Here is an 18,211-nt window from a genome sequence, read left to right on the forward strand (position 1 = left end):
GCAGCTGATCTCTATTTGCTGTTCACAGACAGCTGTTTATTTAGCTAAAAAACTCCCAACATTACAACTAGCTCAAATGCCAATAACAAGTCAAGACAGGTTATAAAGATAATAAGATACTTTTACATAAACATCACATTACCTGTGTCCTTTAAACTCATAACCGTTCCTCTACATTCTCTTATCTAACAAAGCTTTGATGAAAAATTAACTTCTGTTCGAGCATGTGCGTGTTTATTGTTCTGGTCCCAAGACTTCTTATCTGAAACTGTGAACTCTTGACTGAAGTTACTTTTCACCCATATTCTCCACATCACGTTTCCATTAACTAGGAAAATGAGATACATGCTTGTGTGCTGTGATCATAAACTCTTCAAGGCTTATTTAAACATGTATTTCCAATTAACTGAAACTTGCTGATCGTGCATTCTAGTTTCTAGTGAATGCTCACCAATTTTGTATCACATTGAAGCTTAGGCCTGAACTGTTCTTCAACCATTTACGTTTCTGCAATGCTCTCTACTGATGTCTGTGGTAGCAAGATTTCCTCATAATTTATTTTCTCTTTAACATTTCCCCCTCTAGTTGCTATTTCAACTGCTTTCTCTGATCCTGGATATGTGCTTGCTATCAAATGATATGTATAGCTCTGAGGATCTACTACTTGTGTGGGTGGCCTGACTGTGAACATCCCTCCCACCTTTCTTTGTATTCATCCTTATACAACAAGAGTTTGTGGTTGAATACAACAACATATCAAAATCAAAAGTACGAGAAATGGCAATAAGCCATCAAACAGTCCTGACATCCAGGATGGAAGCCAATCAAACCACCCTCTAAACCATTCATCTTGGGCACCGCCTTCATCCACCATTTTCTTTTGTAGATTGTGCAAAGTTTGTATGGCTTCTGACAATGTTCCATTGTCAGCATCATTTGCTAGGATGTAAGTAAAACAAGCAGTATCTATCTTACTGCATATTTCTCCTTCCATGGCTGTCAGAAGATCAAGTACATAACTGTGCTGCATGATTACCATTCTAGTGGCACGCAGCTTTTTCTTTTTTTGCATTGAATCCATCTTTTGTGGCATTAATCGCCTTGGTTAGTTCCCATCTAGTTATTTGTAACAATTGAGCAGTTACTTTTGCCTGAACAAACGGTAGAACACTTTCAAAGAACAGCTGGGAAATATTGATCAACCTGTGTTCTTGTGGAACATCTTTTCAGGTGGTAGTGCCATCATATTCCATAGCTCTTTTCCTCTGGTGTTTATGTAGCAAAGCTGTTGGATGGCTCATGGGGTGATCATGTAGTTTAGAGATCTTGATTCCTGGATGACCAAAACTGGTGTGTACGAAGTAACCAAAGAGCAGAGGCCATTCCAATTAGGTGCCAACTGGGTGTATAGCAGCTTCTCCACACTGCCAATAATAGTCCATGAGGCTGGAGGTACCCCACTGCATTTTGGAGTTATCTATTGTAGTATTGCAGTTGATATGTTTTCCCTACATTGACGGTGCCGTTTCTGCTGAAACATAAAGAAACAGACATAATCTCACAATGGTCTGAGGACTCATTGTACCATCTAACTAAGTGTATTGCGCAATATTATCATCCCACACACATGCATCCTTTCCTACTGCATCCTGACTAAAATCAGTACCATTCCATTTGCAGATAGCCCTACAGGAAAACTCAATATCCCTTTAATCATGTAGGAAAGTACCTTCTCTTTGGCATGGTTACCCCCACGTTTTGCCTGCTGTCAGTGCTTTGACTGTGGTCACTGGGGTCCTGCTAACCAGGACCCCAGTGACTGTGCTCTCCCTCTAAATGTGGTTTCTTAGCACTAAACACACCCCACAATTGGCATACTGGTGCCCCCATATAAGTTCCTAGTATATGGTACTTAGGTACCCAGGGCATTGAGGTACCAGGGGTTCCCCATGGGCTGCAGCATGTATTGTGCAATCCATGGGAACCCATGCAAAATGTGTCTGCAAGCCTGCCATTGCAGCCTGCGTGAAAAGAGGCATGCACCGTTTCACTACAGGTCACTGCACCAGGTCACTGTAAGTCACCTCTATGGCAGGCCCTCCTAGCCCAGAGGGCAGGGTGCAGGTGCCTGTGTGTGAGGGCACCTCTGTATGAGCAGAGGTACCCCTATGAACTACAGCTGCATTACACTGGACTTCGTAAGTGTGAGGAAGCCATTTTACTGTGTACTGGACACAGAACACTAACCTGTGTCCAGCTACATAATGATAACTCATGGGGACGCGCTAGACTCTCTTCCATTGGGCAGGAACCCTTTAAACACTGCGTAGCGCTCCCGCCACTCGGGACGCGCCAGACTCTCTTCCATTGGGCAGGAGCCCTTTAAACACCACGTAGCGCTCCCGCCACTCGGGACGTGCCAGACTCTCTTCCATTGGGCAGGAGCCCTTTAAACACCGCGTAGCGCTCCCGCCACTCTGTGACGCGCCAGACTCTCTTCCATTGGGCAGGAGCCCTTTAAACACCGCGTAGCGCTCCCGCCACTCGGGACGCGCTAGACTCTCTTCCTTTGGGCAGGAGCCCTTAAACACTGCATAGCGCTCCGCCAGTCGGGACGCGCTAGACTCTCTTCCATTGGGTAGGAGCCCTTTAAACACCGCGTAGCGCTCCCGCCACTCGGGACGCGCTAGACTCTCTTCCATTGGGCAGGAGCCCTTTAAACACTGTGTAGCGCTCCCGCTACGCGGGCGGTGCCCGTCCTGTGCCCGTCAGCGGCTGGCAGAGGCTGGGCTGGGCCACCCCCCTGACATTTACCACCCAAGTAGGCCTCATTGTACTTAGCCCTACTTGCTATTGCCAACCCTGTGCCCCCAGTAAGCTGCTCTACTAAATCTGACACTTTTATAGATCAAACTTGCACTAACACCCTTTCCAGATGGGCAAAAGGAAAGCAATAGAGGCTGGGGCCGGGGTTGTGCTAAAAGCCAAGCGAAAAAGACATAAGCATGCAGCTAGCAACTGAGTCATGGACAGAATCAACTCTCTCCTGGGTGAATGTAATGGAATATTAACTAGCCCCCAGGGAAATAATTCTATTAAAACTGGGGGGGAGCCCTCACCAATCAAAAGGAAGGATGGTCCTATAAAAATCGCTGAGATTGTCGTGAAACGTGGACAACAAGTCACTGAAACTTCAGGGCAGGGCGCGAGCAGGAATGTTATCACCCATACCGCCCCTTCTTTAGTAGAAGACCTACCACTGGGCACCAACGATTTCATCCAGCTCAGTAACCGCTTTAATCCCTTAATCAACACCCCTGAATCACACGATGACATCAATCCAGGCACCCTGGCAGATGGGCCAGCAGCCACAAACATGCATTTTCCTCACGTAACCCCACAGCATATTGAATGCATACAAGATCTAAAAAAGGAAGTTATAGAACTCAAGCTTATGGTTCGCTCGTTAATTGCAATAGTAAAACAGCTAACTCATGCAAATAACACGGCCACCACGAACCTTGCCCAAAACCCAACCCTATCAGGCATCACAACAAACCTGCCCAACTTCTCAGCACCCAGCCATGTCGGCCCCCTCCCTATCGGAGATAAGACCACGAACTCATACCAGACACCCTTTTTCCACAATTCAGGCATAGGAAATTCACTAGACGTCCATCACAAAACCCCCAAACCCATGAGCAACACTGACTCAAAATACTCTGCACACCCTGCCACTGATCGGTCCCATTCAGGTAATATAGTTCTAATGGTTAACGTTCCCAAATTAACCACATCGACACACAAGGAAGGGGCAGACTCTATCAAAAACAAGGCAATCCATTGGATTCGCCATGTTAGAGGCTGCCGCTCCATAATACGCAAGGACTTAATTAATGTAGTACGACGGCCAGACCCGGGAACACATTTTGACATTTTAAAACTGACACTCAAGGACGGGACCATGGTGAACAATCTGGTGGCCCTAGATGCAAGAACAAGCCCACCAGCACACTCACGCATCCACTTTAAATACCCCAGGCCACCTACACACTACGAGGAGTGCCCGAGTTACCACCCAGCAGAATATTTATCTACTCTTGGTAAAAATGATTGACTTACAGCCTCACCTAAAATCTATGCTGGCATACCTTGCAACCTTCTAACATCTATCACCCCCAGGTCTGCCTTAAACCCCCCCACTGTCTGTCCACGCACTCTCTCCCCTACCCATGATACTAAGACCACTGCCAGTCCATTGAGCAAACATGACAACGATGCATCTTTTACCTTGCAGGCGCATTGCCCACAAAAACCAAGTGCTGCTGGCTAGGCCTGCAAACACCTCCCGGACCAGGACCAGGTCAGTTCCAATAGAGGAACATCACCAATCACCTCAGGCTCCACGGGCAAACATTGGTATTGACCCACTTCTTCCCACTCAACCACATCTCCCAGATCAACCTCCGACAGCCAACCATACAAACCCCAGGCATTTAGACAGGATAGTTCAGCCACTGACTGGGGTACGACTTGTCTCGTGGAACGTGGCAGGTTTGAAATCTATTCTCCCTCTTCCATCCTTCTCCTCCTTTATTGACAAACATGACATATGTCTTCTCCAAGAGACATGGTCACTCGACCCACTTTTTCAAACAGGCTATTCAAACTTCCACATCCCCGCTGTGGCCAGTACGAGAGGCAGGCCCTCAGGGGGCCTGACCATCTGGATCAAAACATCACTTAGCTGCCATATATCACAGCTACCTACCGACTCTCCCGACCTGTTAGGCCTTCGTCTATCCTTTGGGCCTGACTCTGTGGTGAACATCTTTAATATCTACACTTGAGGGGTCAGGGGGGTTCAAGTCTACAAAACCCTCTGCGCCCTCGTAGCTCTCTTACAAAACTATCCCCGCCACCATAAAAACATTGTGGCAGGGGACTTCAACGTCACATTCGAACCCCTTGACTGGGACGATCTCAGGTCCACTAACGAGGAGGATCAAGCCTGGTCTATCCCCGCCCTGTCAATCCCACCCATCAAGAGATGGACGCAGGTTGCTGTCCAGGTCAAATCACTGACCATGGAGTTCGGGCTCAGGGCGTTAAATGGCAGAACCAAATCAGACACCAATGGCAGTCACACGTTCAACAAAACCAATCACACCAGCAGAATCGACTACTGTCTATTCGACATAAGACTATGGCCTCTAGTCATCGACATGACGATCGTTGAAAGGACTGAAAGCGATCATAACCCTCTCTCTGCACACATTAGCTCTAGGTAATCTCCCATCCACGTTTAACTCCCCAGCAGTAGCACCCGAGGGTATTAGCCTGGCCAACAATAAACGACACTTAAAATGGAAGAAGGTCGTGGCTCGGCCCGCACTCATCAACGCTGCTAATAACACCCTAAAATCCACACTAATGAACCTAGAGGCAGGTCCTGCAATTCCCTACCAGGAAATAAGCTCTATCCACACCTCCTGTTTCAGGGATATCGCAGCCCACTTCTCAGTACCCTCAGCCCATGACGGCAAACGACCCATAGGTAGGCACCGCTGGTTCAACAAAACGTGTCGGTCCCTAAACAAGCGCTTAGTTCAAGCCATGAAATCCAAGGACCCCACCGCCATCCGCGTAGCTAGGAAGTCCTATAAATCTGCAAAACGCAAAGCCAAGCGTGACCAAGATAATAAATGGTGGACAGCACTCAGTGACGCTGTGCGCAAGAGGAACCATAGTCTGTTCTGGTCCCTGGCAGCGCGAGGCCCAGAAACCAGTGGTTTGGACATCACAACCAACATTGCCCCGAAAGATTGGGTAGTTCACTTTAGTAGCCTGTACTCCCCTGACCTTGATAGCTCCATTCCCGTTTGCATGGGCCCCCACCTAAATCCCTCATTAGCACCCACCACCGCAGCACCCCTGTTGTTCTCCCAAAGTGACATAACCTATTCCCTAAGCACCTTAAAACGCGGCAGTGCCCCTGGATCAGACTGCGTCCCAGCAGACCTGTTCTCAACAGACCTAGCATCCTGGTTAAGATACCTCACCATTATAGCAAACGCAATAGCATCTGGGGCGCCAATCCCCGAGTCCTGGAAAGCGGCTATTGTTATTCCAATCTTTAAAAAGGGCGACAGATCACTTCCTTGCAACTATAGACCTATTAGCTTAATTGACTGTGTCCAAAAAGTCTTCTGCCACTGCCTCCTAGGAAAGATCGAAGAATGGATGACTGAACATGATATCCTTAGCCGCCTCCAAGCCGGTTTCCGGAAGAAAATATCCACCACTGATCAAGCCCTCAGATTCCTATTATTATATTGGAAAACAGTGCTCATTGGTAAAGGCAGCCTTTATGTAGCTTTTGTGGACCTCAAATCTGCTTTTGACCTAGTACCTCGCAACAAACTATGGGACACTCTCTCTCGGATGGGAATCCCGGAGCACATTCTTGCCACATTGATACGACTCCACGAGGACAACTACGCACGAGTCAGGTGGGGCAACAAGGGCCAACTAACTGATTGAATCCACGTTTCCAGGGGTGTGCGGCAAGGGTGCGTCCTTGCCCCGACCCTCTTTTCCCTGTATATCAATGAAATCGTCCCCTCCCTCCTCAGATTGCAGGCTGACGCACCTTCACTTGGCACACAAAAAATCCCAGTCTTACTCTTTGCTGATGACACTCTTCTGATATCCAAGACCCCTAGCGATCTAAGGAAACTCCTTACGTGTTTCGAGAAATTCTGCTCATCACAGGGACTCGAAATCAATGCCTCAAAAACAAAACTAATGACCCTCAATCCCCATAGATCCTTTAAAGGGAAGTTTGCTTTAGAGGGCTTCACACTTGAGAAGGTGGGCATTTTCAGCTACCTGGGCATAACATTCACTGACAACATGTCTTGGAAACCACACATTGGAAAACAAGCCCTGAAACTAAAACAAACAACAGGGGTACTACTAAAAAACTTTCACCTCTCACACACAAAACCAATTCGCCCAGCATTACAGTTATACGAAGCCCAGGCCATCTCCTCAGCGCTTTACGGGCCTGAACTATGGGGCTACACCAAAACCCAAGACTTAACCACCGCTGAAAATAACTTCCTGAGAAACCTTGTGTCCCTTCCGCAAAGCACCCCACTGTTCCCCCTTTTTAAGGATCTCGGTATCAAACACATTGGACACAAAGCCTGCCTGCGTCTTCTGCTGTACTGGTGGCGTCTCTGGACCACCCCTGAGCTCGATATCTTCACTGAAGCTCTACAGGTCATTCTAAAAGCCGACCATCTTCACAGAATCCCCTGGCTACGATACATCAAGGGTTCACTGTACTCACTCGGGCTCGATGATCTCTGGAACTCACCAACCACGTCCGTCTTTCCCTCGAAAAACAAACTAAAGAAACTATATTGGCAAATGGCAAATTACGAAGACACAAGGGCTGCACTCCACACTACACTATCTTGTGACTTTGCCAACCTAAAAGAGTCATGCAAGTACGAAGCTTTTTGGGACCTAATCACGGCCCCAAGGGAAAGGAAACTGTACTTCCAGCTCCGCATTGGAACACTCCCATTAAGACTTCTCACCAGCAGCTGGTCACACAATGAATCAACCGTCTGCCCAGCTTGCAAAGCCCCCGTCGAGAATATCCCTCACGTCCTTTTCGCCTGCCCCGCGTACACCGCCCCTCGCAGGAAATGGCTGGCCCCGGCATGCAGACTACTGGGAGTCCGCAGCTCTGAGCTAGCCCTGCGAATCCTCAGATCAGACACTAGGCCAACGCTAGTGATCGCCGTCGCCAAATTCCTCAGAGATAGCTGGCTTGTTAGAGGGAAAACCCTTCTGTATAAAGACTCCAACTAAGACTGTCCCATCGTCCTGTGCGAGCACATCTTATTCCATTTTTATTCCATCTTTTCTTATCTTTTACTCCCTTTTATCATTATATTTATTATTGTAATTATCATTTTTGTGTATTTATTTGTATTTATTACTGCTTGTGCTTTTTTGGCTCCTGTAGCCGCAATAAAGTTCCTTTGAATTGAATTGATAACTCCGAACCTGGGCATGTTTGGTATCAAATATGCCGGAATCATACTCCAAAACTGTTGCCAGTATTGGTTCTATGATTCCTTGCACTCTGGGGGTTCCTTAGAGGATCCCCAGCATTGCTCCTACTAGTCTTCTGGGGTTTTCCGGGCAGCCTGCGCTGCTGTCACCCCTCAGACAGGTTTCTGGCCTCCTGTTGCTTTCCCAGCTCAGGCAAAGGAAGGCAGAACAAAGGATTTACTGTGAGAGAGGGAGGCAACACCCTCTCCCTCGTTAATAGGTTTTACATGGCTTGGAAGGGTAGCCTCCCCAAGCCCCAGGTATGCTTTGAAGGTGCTCTCCTTGCATAAACCGGTTTGTACCGGTCTCTGCTCTGGTGTGAAACTGGACAATGGAATGGGTAGTGACCACTCCCCTGTCCATCACCACCCCAGGGGTGGTGACCAGAGCTCCCCAGGTGGCCACTTGATTTTGTCATCTTAAATCCAAGATGGGCAGAGATCCCTGGGAGCATCTGAGTGGCCAGGTCAGGAGGTGACATCACAACCCCCTCCTGCTAGGTATCACCCTGCTAGGTGACCAATCCTCCTTTCTGGGCTATTTAGGATCTCTCTGTCAGGCGGGTCCTCAGATTTGATGAGCAAGATTCCATCATTTACTTCATCTTCTGGCCACCTGGACTGCAAATGGACCCTTCAGGAACCGACAATCTGCAACTCCAGCAACAACTCCGCTTTGCAACATTGTTTTTCCAGCTCCTTCTAGCAACTGCAACATTTCCCTGGCTGTGCATCCTCTGAGGATGATGAGTCTTCAGCCTGCACAAGAAGTAACAAGGAATCTCCCTTGGAGTGAAGGAGTCACTCACCTGCATCCACAGGCACCAACTGCAACGACAACCGGCTGCATGGATCCTCTCACCTCTGGAACTGCGAGGAACATGCATCACAGGTGGTGGTCTGGAGTGGTTTCCTTGGTCCTCTCTACTAGTCGTCCAACTTGGGCGACGGTAAGCCCTTGCCTTTCCTTGCAGGTCAGTACCCTTGTGCACCACTACTCTTGCAGCTACCAAGGATTCTTTGTTTCTCCCCCATAGGATATTCAAGCTCCGTGTAGCAACGGCCCCTAGCACTCCTTCCTGCAAAGCACAGTCTCCTGCCTGCTGCTCCAACAACGTAGGACTCCTCTTCAGGTGTGCTAAGTGGGCCTCACTGTGACTCCTGTGCTAAATGCCGTGGGTAACCTGTGGGGGCTGCCTCCTCTTCCTGTGACTCTCCCAGCTGCTGAGGGTCACCTCAGACTCCCCTCCTTGGGTCGAGTCCACTGGACCTTGCTGGCCCTCTTCAGCATTGCAAAACCTTCTTCTTGGACTCTTGCGTTTGCCAAGGCTTGTTGTTGGTTTCCAGCACCACTGAGCCACTGCATCATGACCACCGACATGGAACATCACTTGCATCACTTCTGGAACTTCTCTTCTGCTCCTGTGCTGCATTGCTGACTTTATTCATCCACTGTCGACCTGGTCCTGCACCCACAGAAGGGTGGGTAGTGGCTCCTGCTACAACCGGACACTCCAACTCTAACTGGATTTCGTCCCCTTCCTTTCCAGGTCCTCTTCTGTCAGGATCCACCTTTGGTTTCTTCCAGTTTTATCTGGGTCTTGCACAGTCCTTTTCCAAAGTCCTCCTGTTGGTTTTGGGGAAAAACAAATACTTACCTCTTCTCTCCTATTCACTGGGGGGGGGGTGTCACTCTGGTACTTACCTTTTGGGGTTCCTCCAGGTCCCCTCTACTGATTCCACCTCTTTGGGTGGAGGACTGCTTTTCACATTTCATTTTTTTAGTATATGGTTTGGTCCTCCCTAGGGCCCTCACTGTTTGCTATTGCTTTAATCAAGTTCTATTGCTTTCTATGCTATTTCCTGATTGCTAATGTGTATATAATAGTGTGTTTACTTAACTCCAATTGGGGCATTGCCTATACAGTATTTTAGTATTTCTGTTACCATAAGAAAGTACCGTTATTTTTGTAATACTGTGTGGTTCTTTCATGTGTTTAAGTGCTGTGTTACTGTAGCGATATTGCATAAGCTTTGCATGTCTCCTGGATAAGTCTTGACTGTTCATCCAAGAGCCCTGGCTTTCTAGACACTGCCTACACTTCACTAATAGGGGATACCTGGACCTGGTATAAGGTGATAACACCATAGGTGCTCACCACACAACAGGCGAGCCTCCTACAGATCATGGGCATAAACTGATCCAATAATTCTGAGTCCTGGCTTACAAAGTAAGTCCACGGGTGAGCGGTTTACTAAGTAAGTGTCACACTCGGTGGGGGCGTCACGCCTAATAAGCCTAAACCTAGAGGCTTTTGTCTTATTCTGCAGTATTTATATGACCTGTTTTCTGCATTTGTGCTATCAATCCTTAATGTCCTGCCTATCTGTAAGGATATAAAATGTTTCTACTAAGAAACCATGTTTTGTGGCATTAACTAAAAACTGTGTTACCCTTACATGTGACACTGCATACGGGCTTTAATCCTACAGAGATAGAGGTGTAAGAGAAACTAAACTGTTCTTGGGGGTACATCTTTAGTTGAGTGTAATCTGTCTGATCGTGTGGCGTGAGATATCGATGAGCAAACAAAACATGATTCATTGGTGCTTTCCAATCCTATATCTGACATATGTTGAAAACCACATGTTATCTAGCAGGCTAGCATGAGTTTTATGAGACACATTGGTATAAGTAGACAGTTCTCTTTTCAGGCATGTAATGTAATAAGTAGAGCTTAAACATGCATCACCATAGAAAAGCAACAGAAATAACAGTGTTCTTCCTCCATCTTGTCCCATTTATACCACTGGTGGTGTATGGCATGAAGCAGGGTTCATCTGAGCATCTGATGCATGGATCTTTGGTTTCCTGCTATTAACCATGATGGCAGAAGGGGTGTTCATTGTTACAGTAAAAGGGCCATTGAACTTGGGATCTTCCATTTCCGAACAAAGTTCCTTACAAAGACTTGATCTCCTATTTGCAGAGCTGGGAAGTCATATATATGTATATCTGTATACATATATATACATATAAGAACTACAAGAGCACACCTATCAGATTTATAAACAAAGAGGGGTGGAAATTGTTAGTATAGTCAAGTAGACCCTAAGTGGTAGATTTGCACAAAGCTTGAAGAAATGCAAGAAAGCTGGTTACATGATATGTTGTCCACAACAGCAGCTCAAGTGTGCCTTTGCAAGTTTGGGTCAACAATACTTTTGTCGATAAGAGAAATTTGGGACCCCAATAAATGTGCTCTAAATCCAATTATAGGCGGTCTTTCAACACAGGGTCACCATACATAATTATTGATTGCTTGCATTCAAAATATTGTTCATCATTTGTACAGCTGCTTTTTCATGCGTTTGCTTTTAGTGCTGTTCATGATGTTTCTCATGGCCCACATGGGATATACCTTGTAACAATTGTATGAAGGGAAATTATTATTTACTTCAGTTTCATTATATTCTGTCAGAGAGCAAGCATTCAATGATGGCCTCAGAACTGGTTGGTGATTAGCTTGTTGCAGGAGCACCATGGACCGATTCTCCCAAGCACCCACATCATCATCACCGGAGAGCTACGTGGCGAGATCCCATGAATACAAGTGGAAGGGGTCTGGAACAAACAATAAAGTAAAATAACAAATTAAAATAATTAATGAAAAATAGAACTATAGCAATAAATGATTCCAGGCTAATGTAGGCTGAGCTGTTCTTGTTCTCCTCTCGTAGCTCCAGGAACTGTAGAGCCTGAAAGAGGCTGTTCATGGACATTTATTATACAATAGGTTTGTTTGGAATACGTAGGAATTGTTCATGTGTACAGCACTGGATCATAAAAGTCACAGAACTCAAGAGACTCTAAACCATTATAATCCTTTCTGACTGACTCACTGTAGAGACACGCCTCATACAAGATTCCAAGGTGCCAAATCCTCAAGCTACAAGTGCGTGTATTATGTCATACACTGGCCATTTAGCCTCTACGACAAGGGGACTGAAGTGAGCGAGTGAAGTGAGTGAGCCTGGGAGAATGCCCATCTGAAAGACTGGAGCAATGAAAAGGAAACAAGATCACAATGTGAAAACATCACAAGGCAGGCATGTCACATCACTAATGCCACAACACAGACACACTAATTGTACCATATTTCATTGCAGAGGATGATGGATCTCCTGCGGATATGCCTGTCCAGGAATACCCTGATGACATGGATGACGAGCTGACAAACATCAGCCTCCAGACCCTCCAAGATGTCCTTGGAACTCTCCTTCCTCTCCTCCTTCACCTTCTGTCACAAGGAGGAGCTCAGAACAAGCAGCCATCACAGAGGACCCACCCACAACACCAATTGTAAGACATGCCAGCTCCAATACAGCTGAGGACTCAGATAACACAGGGACCAGCTTTGAGAGAAAGGTAGTCGGTGTACAGCGGGAGCAGGCCAAGGAGGTGCGATTGGGGATGCAAACTATGACAGCCAACCTAGAGGGGGTGAGTTTGTGCATGATGTCATCTGCAGATCAGGCAGCAGCCATGCACGCGCTAACATCCATCCTGCAAGGACTACAACAAACTGTCAAGGAATTCACCACTGCAGTAAGGGAGTTGCCAAAACACCTTGCACCCCAAACCTTCCACTGCATCCACGAATGCAATCATGACCCCCTCAGGGCCGACCTGGCTGCCTACCATCGTGATGTGGCTGCTATTCTTAAGAATCAGCAGATCCTCCTTGCAGCAGTACTGTCCTTAAGATCTTCACAGGTAGCAGCGACCGGGATGTCTGACTCCACGTCTTCTAACACTGAGGTGTGTGTTGCCCCTTCACAACCACCACCACCAAGGACAGAGGAGGCAACACACACATCAGAAGAAGAAGACATGGAAGAGATCACCTTCACACGGAAAAGTACTCGGAAGCACTAGTCCCTGCCACATGGCCAACTATTACCAAGGTCCAGCGCTTTGTAAAATGCCAGCCTTACAACAACTGTACTCAATGACTGTTCTGCAAACCACTGTTTATCTTGTCATCCTGCCCAGTGATTGTCTCTCACTTACTCATTGGCAAATCCTGTCCCTCTGCACTGTCTGACACATCACCCCAGCATTTCAAATGCATTTTCCATTACCACTTGTGTAGGATCACAATGGAAGATGTCACTATAATGGACTCACAATCATGGACAATGTACATATACCACTACAGCACTTTTCAAATAATAGCACTTACACAACCACTTTCTCGCTGTGTAATGTGACACATCAACTGTGCAGTAGGTAACTGAAATGTGCCTCCTGTCAAATTACATAGCTTGTCAATACAACTGTCCTGAAATTATGTAGTCTGATAACTATGTACAGAGGCCTGGATTGATTGCACCATACTCTGCCCTTCCTGAGGGTAATATCTGATGAAAAGAGAAACCATACACCATCATGCTGTGTTGGACAGAATAATGCTTCCTCAAGGGGTATCTAAGCCATCAAATAGTGTCAGCAAAATGTTGCCACCATGCAATACTAACACATATAACAGTGCCCACAAATCCAAGCAAACAGTCAACAAACTACATGAATGAAGGTGTCTGAGTTTACATCCAAATAAGTAATCATGCTGAACAGTGTCACAAGTGAGTCATGAACACGATACTACAAGAGTGCTTACGACCACTCAGCTAATAAGGGTTTCCTTGAACATCACACTGCAGTCCGACAGAAAACAGTTTCCCCAATACCAAATCTGGAAGCACTGCTTGTGACTTTGAAAACATACGTAATGAAAAAAAAACATTGGGATCCATAGTAACTGTGATTGGTGGTTGCAATAAATGGTTGAATCTTTGCCAGGTAGCTCTGGGGTATTTGCCAATCTTACAGCTCAGTTGGGATTTGTTCGTAGCATAGGACACAAATGTAATAGAACAAAATTCATGTACACTTATGCCAAGGCCCTGATCAACAAGGATTTTACACAGACTGTAAAGGGTTCACTACATATTTATTAAACGTTAATAACAGAAGAGGAAACTCGGGTAAAAGTCTTACCTACCCTAATATACCCTAACTACGCATTACCCACAACTGTCCCTAACTAACCTAAGCTAAACTTACTTATCACATGTAACTAAACATTCTAAACATCAACCCCCCACCCCTCTTATGAGACGGGACACATGGAGGACAACAGATAATAACCTAAACACATAATATCCTATACTAAACAAATATATATGTATATTTTTTTATTTTTTTTGTATTTTTTTTCCAAACACACAAGAACCCCAACATAACCCCCCACCCACCCACCCACACACTCAAAAAGAAAAAAATTAATTAACCAGGACCCCCCACCCACTAACACTAACTAAACTAACAGCCTATACTAACCTAACACTAAGCCCCCTAAGCCCACGAAGTATAAGAACAAGGAAAGAGGAGGGAGGGGAGGGAATCATGTCCATTAACGAAGTCTAGAGGTTGGCCCTCCGGAGGGTCCGCTTAATGGAGTGCACACGCCTGTTCATATGGCGAACATCCCGGCTCAGGTGACTAATTTTCCGGAGGACACGGTCCATTTTGCCCTGCATGTGCTAAAAAGCAGCAGGGTCAATTGTTGCAGCTGGGGCGGTCTGGGTACCAGCTGAGAACGTGTGTTGCCGTGTATTGTCAATGCCTGTGGGCTGCCCTGAAGGTGGTCCACTGCTAGGACCTGGAGCACTTGCAGACGTTGTTGGGACAACAGTCCCAGCTGTGGGTGGTGCCACCTGGGTGGAAGTGGTAGTCGTGCTGGTGGTGGCTGTGGTGGGCAAAGTAGGGCCACCCTGTGGGAAAGCCACCCAGGCTCTGGAGGCACGTTCGGTCCTGTATCTTCGGGCCATCCGTCTGTACACCGACTCTACCAGCAGGATATGCTGGTAACACATTGCCTGCCTCTGGAACTCACGGACCTGGATTGGTGTCATGTTAGCAGCTGTGAAGACAAAGGCAAAAAATTACATTAGGAAAATGTTTCACTGTGTGAAATGGCACAAGAAGTAAATCAGACAGTACATCTACTGTACTTCTAACAGCTCATATCATCATACAGATCATTGAATGTCCCTGAGGAAGTACATGGTAGGCCAGCCTACAAAGGTCGTATCACACATAGCACATCCAAACCCTACAAGATGGGTAACAACTGGCATGAATTTGGCATCAGAGTTCTGACAGTTGTCAGCTAACAATCATGCAGCACATCCTCCGCCAATGCCAGGGCTACAAATGTCAGTGTACGGGATGGAAATCTAGGGCCACATGATCCGCAAGTTGTAAATGGACTTGCTAGTATAGTACTCATGTTCTATATCTGAATGTGTATACTAGGTTCTGACCAAAGATTCACTGATTTACATGAATGTGTAACATACTTTTATCCTCAGTCCTAGGTACACTATTCACAAACCCATGCCTGTGTTTGAGGGTGGGGGGTGGAGAAACAACTGACAATTTTTCAAACCACATGGACACCCAGGAAGCTTAGGAAAGCTGGACATATGTTTGGCTCTACACACACACCACAGGTAAGGTTTGTCTACAAATAGGAGACAGCAAACCCTTGACCAATCCCAGTGCCACACATGTCTGGAAATGCAGACCTTTGTCCACATCATATATTTCCAGTAAGGCGTGACTTATAACAGTCACAGAGTTGCAAGAACACCCCTGGCCATGATTTGCATGCACACCTAGGCCATTGCACTCAAGTGCCACATACTTGTAGCACTACATGTGGAGCTACGTGCTGCTAGGAATTTCAACCTACAGTTTCATAAGTACATTAGTGAGTAGGGAAGCAGAAGTCTGTGGGTAAGCATTTTGCAGCCCCATTCTGGGAGAATGTGGGTCTGACAGGCAGACTAAATCTGAGATTAGGTCCAGTGCGACTCTTGTTGATACAAGTGTTATCCACATGACTCACCCCAATTCACATTGCGGGGCCTACAGGAATGACCTAGAATCCCTAGATAAGACAATAGGATAAGCATTGGCAAACTCCAAAATGCTGAGATAATGAAATCCCACTCATGGAACAAGACAAATGATGGGCCAGCGCATCACACCTTGCTATGTGTTCAACACACAGGAGTCCATCACACAACATCAGCAAACACAACACATGACAGACATATCAACACTTACTGGAGTTGTCGGGGTCCTCAAATGAAGCCACCTCACCCACAGTGTAGGGTGCCAGTTCACCTATAAGGCATGGAAAGAAGAAATGTGCTCAAAATCTGTGCACTGACCAACAATTCCAAAGACAAAAACTATGTGTAAGATGACATAAGTAAGTAAAGCCACTCAGACATGATGATACTACATCCGATATAGCACGGCTAACATGTACATAGCATGGGTCTCCTGTGACAATTACACACATATCTGCACACATGCAGTGGCCCTAACTATCATGTGGTGGCAAACATGCTCCTTCATTAGTGAGCATACATAATAATGGCGTGTATTTGTCTCGTCGTGTGCATCCAAGAGAGACATCCAAAGCCTGTTTACTTGAGGAGTGCATTACGAGACAAACAGCCATTGTGGCCATGACACATTTATGACACATAGGTACAATGTACAGAGGGGCAGGGGCATTTGTAAGCCCTCATGTTGTTACAGTTTCTTCATTTGATGAGGCCCAGCTATGGTGATTTGCACCAACCATAGAGATATGAACCCATGTGCATATCTTTGGCCTGCCATCCCTAAATGAAAGATGGAACACCAAGCACCAGTGTAAGATGTTAGTTGAGGGCACCTTACACTTTTTCCCTATGTTTCCAAATCCAGATCTGACATGTATCCAAAATGATGAAGGACCACAATAATCCCTAACATTCATAGAACTTCCGTGAACGCTTTCCTTACACACTCACCAGACACACATGGGACATATGTCTGGGCCACATTGCTATCATCAATTGACGTGAAGCCTGCACTCATTTTCTGCATCATGTAGTATTTCTAAAGTCAGTCTAGCTGTTGCGTCAACAAAGGTTGGTAATATTTTGGAAAATGTATACTTCACTGGCAAATGTGACCTATATAGACATGATTGGCTCCTAATTTGTGTTGCTGTCTGACAGAAAGGCAGCACCAAATGACATTAAGCAAAAGTATTCAGTAAGTTTGCAGAGCACTTGCTTCCTGACAGCTAGCAATTGTGGTCCTTCACATAGTCCATCAATGACCCTGTATGTTTCCGAAGCATTCCACACACTCAACAACATAGCCGGCAGATATTGTACAAATCATCTGATGTCACTACAGAGCTTTTAATCGTGCACATTTACATGATTTGTACTCACCAACAGGGCCACCAATCACTATTCCCAGGTGGTCCAGCAGATCTTGCTCCCTGGAGATGAGGTCAGCCCAGCGGTGCTTCAGCTGGTGGTCATTCCTCTGGCTCCGATACATGCACTGCAAGTGATGCAGGACCTTTCCCCACCGGATTCGACGTGCCTCGGTGTGATACCCCTGTATCACCCGCCCCCCTGCCTCAATCATCAGTGGGAGGAAATGGCACACCAGCCATATAAACCCCCAAGCTCCTCCTCACCCATCTTGCCAAGACGTGGCCTACCCAACATCTTAGCACCGAAAAAGGGGAATAGGGGATAAAGAAGAACAAAGGAGAAAAGGGGGAAAGTAGAATGACAAAAAAGTAAACTTAACAACTAAAAGAGCCCAACTATCCCCAAACTAGCACTACCCACAACAGTCTCCCACAAAAAAACAAAGACAATACAATACTGGACAATAGTACACAATAAACACTCAGACAGTATACAACAACAATTTTAGATAACAAGCTAACAAGTAATGGAGCACACAGGAGACAAAAGCACAATTTCACTGGACAAAACTCAGAACACAGCCACTCAGTCTAGAAGAATCACAGACTGCAAAGTGAAAGTGAAAGTACCCCCACTGTACATATTCTGTAAACAGGATAGCCTATTACATCACTTCCTGCATAAAATGGCCGCCGTTTTTATCGTTAAGCGTCATAATT

This window comes from Pleurodeles waltl, chromosome 7, assembly GCF_031143425.1.
Source record: "Pleurodeles waltl isolate 20211129_DDA chromosome 7, aPleWal1.hap1.20221129, whole genome shotgun sequence".
NCBI lineage: Eukaryota > Metazoa > Chordata > Amphibia > Caudata > Salamandridae > Pleurodeles > Pleurodeles waltl.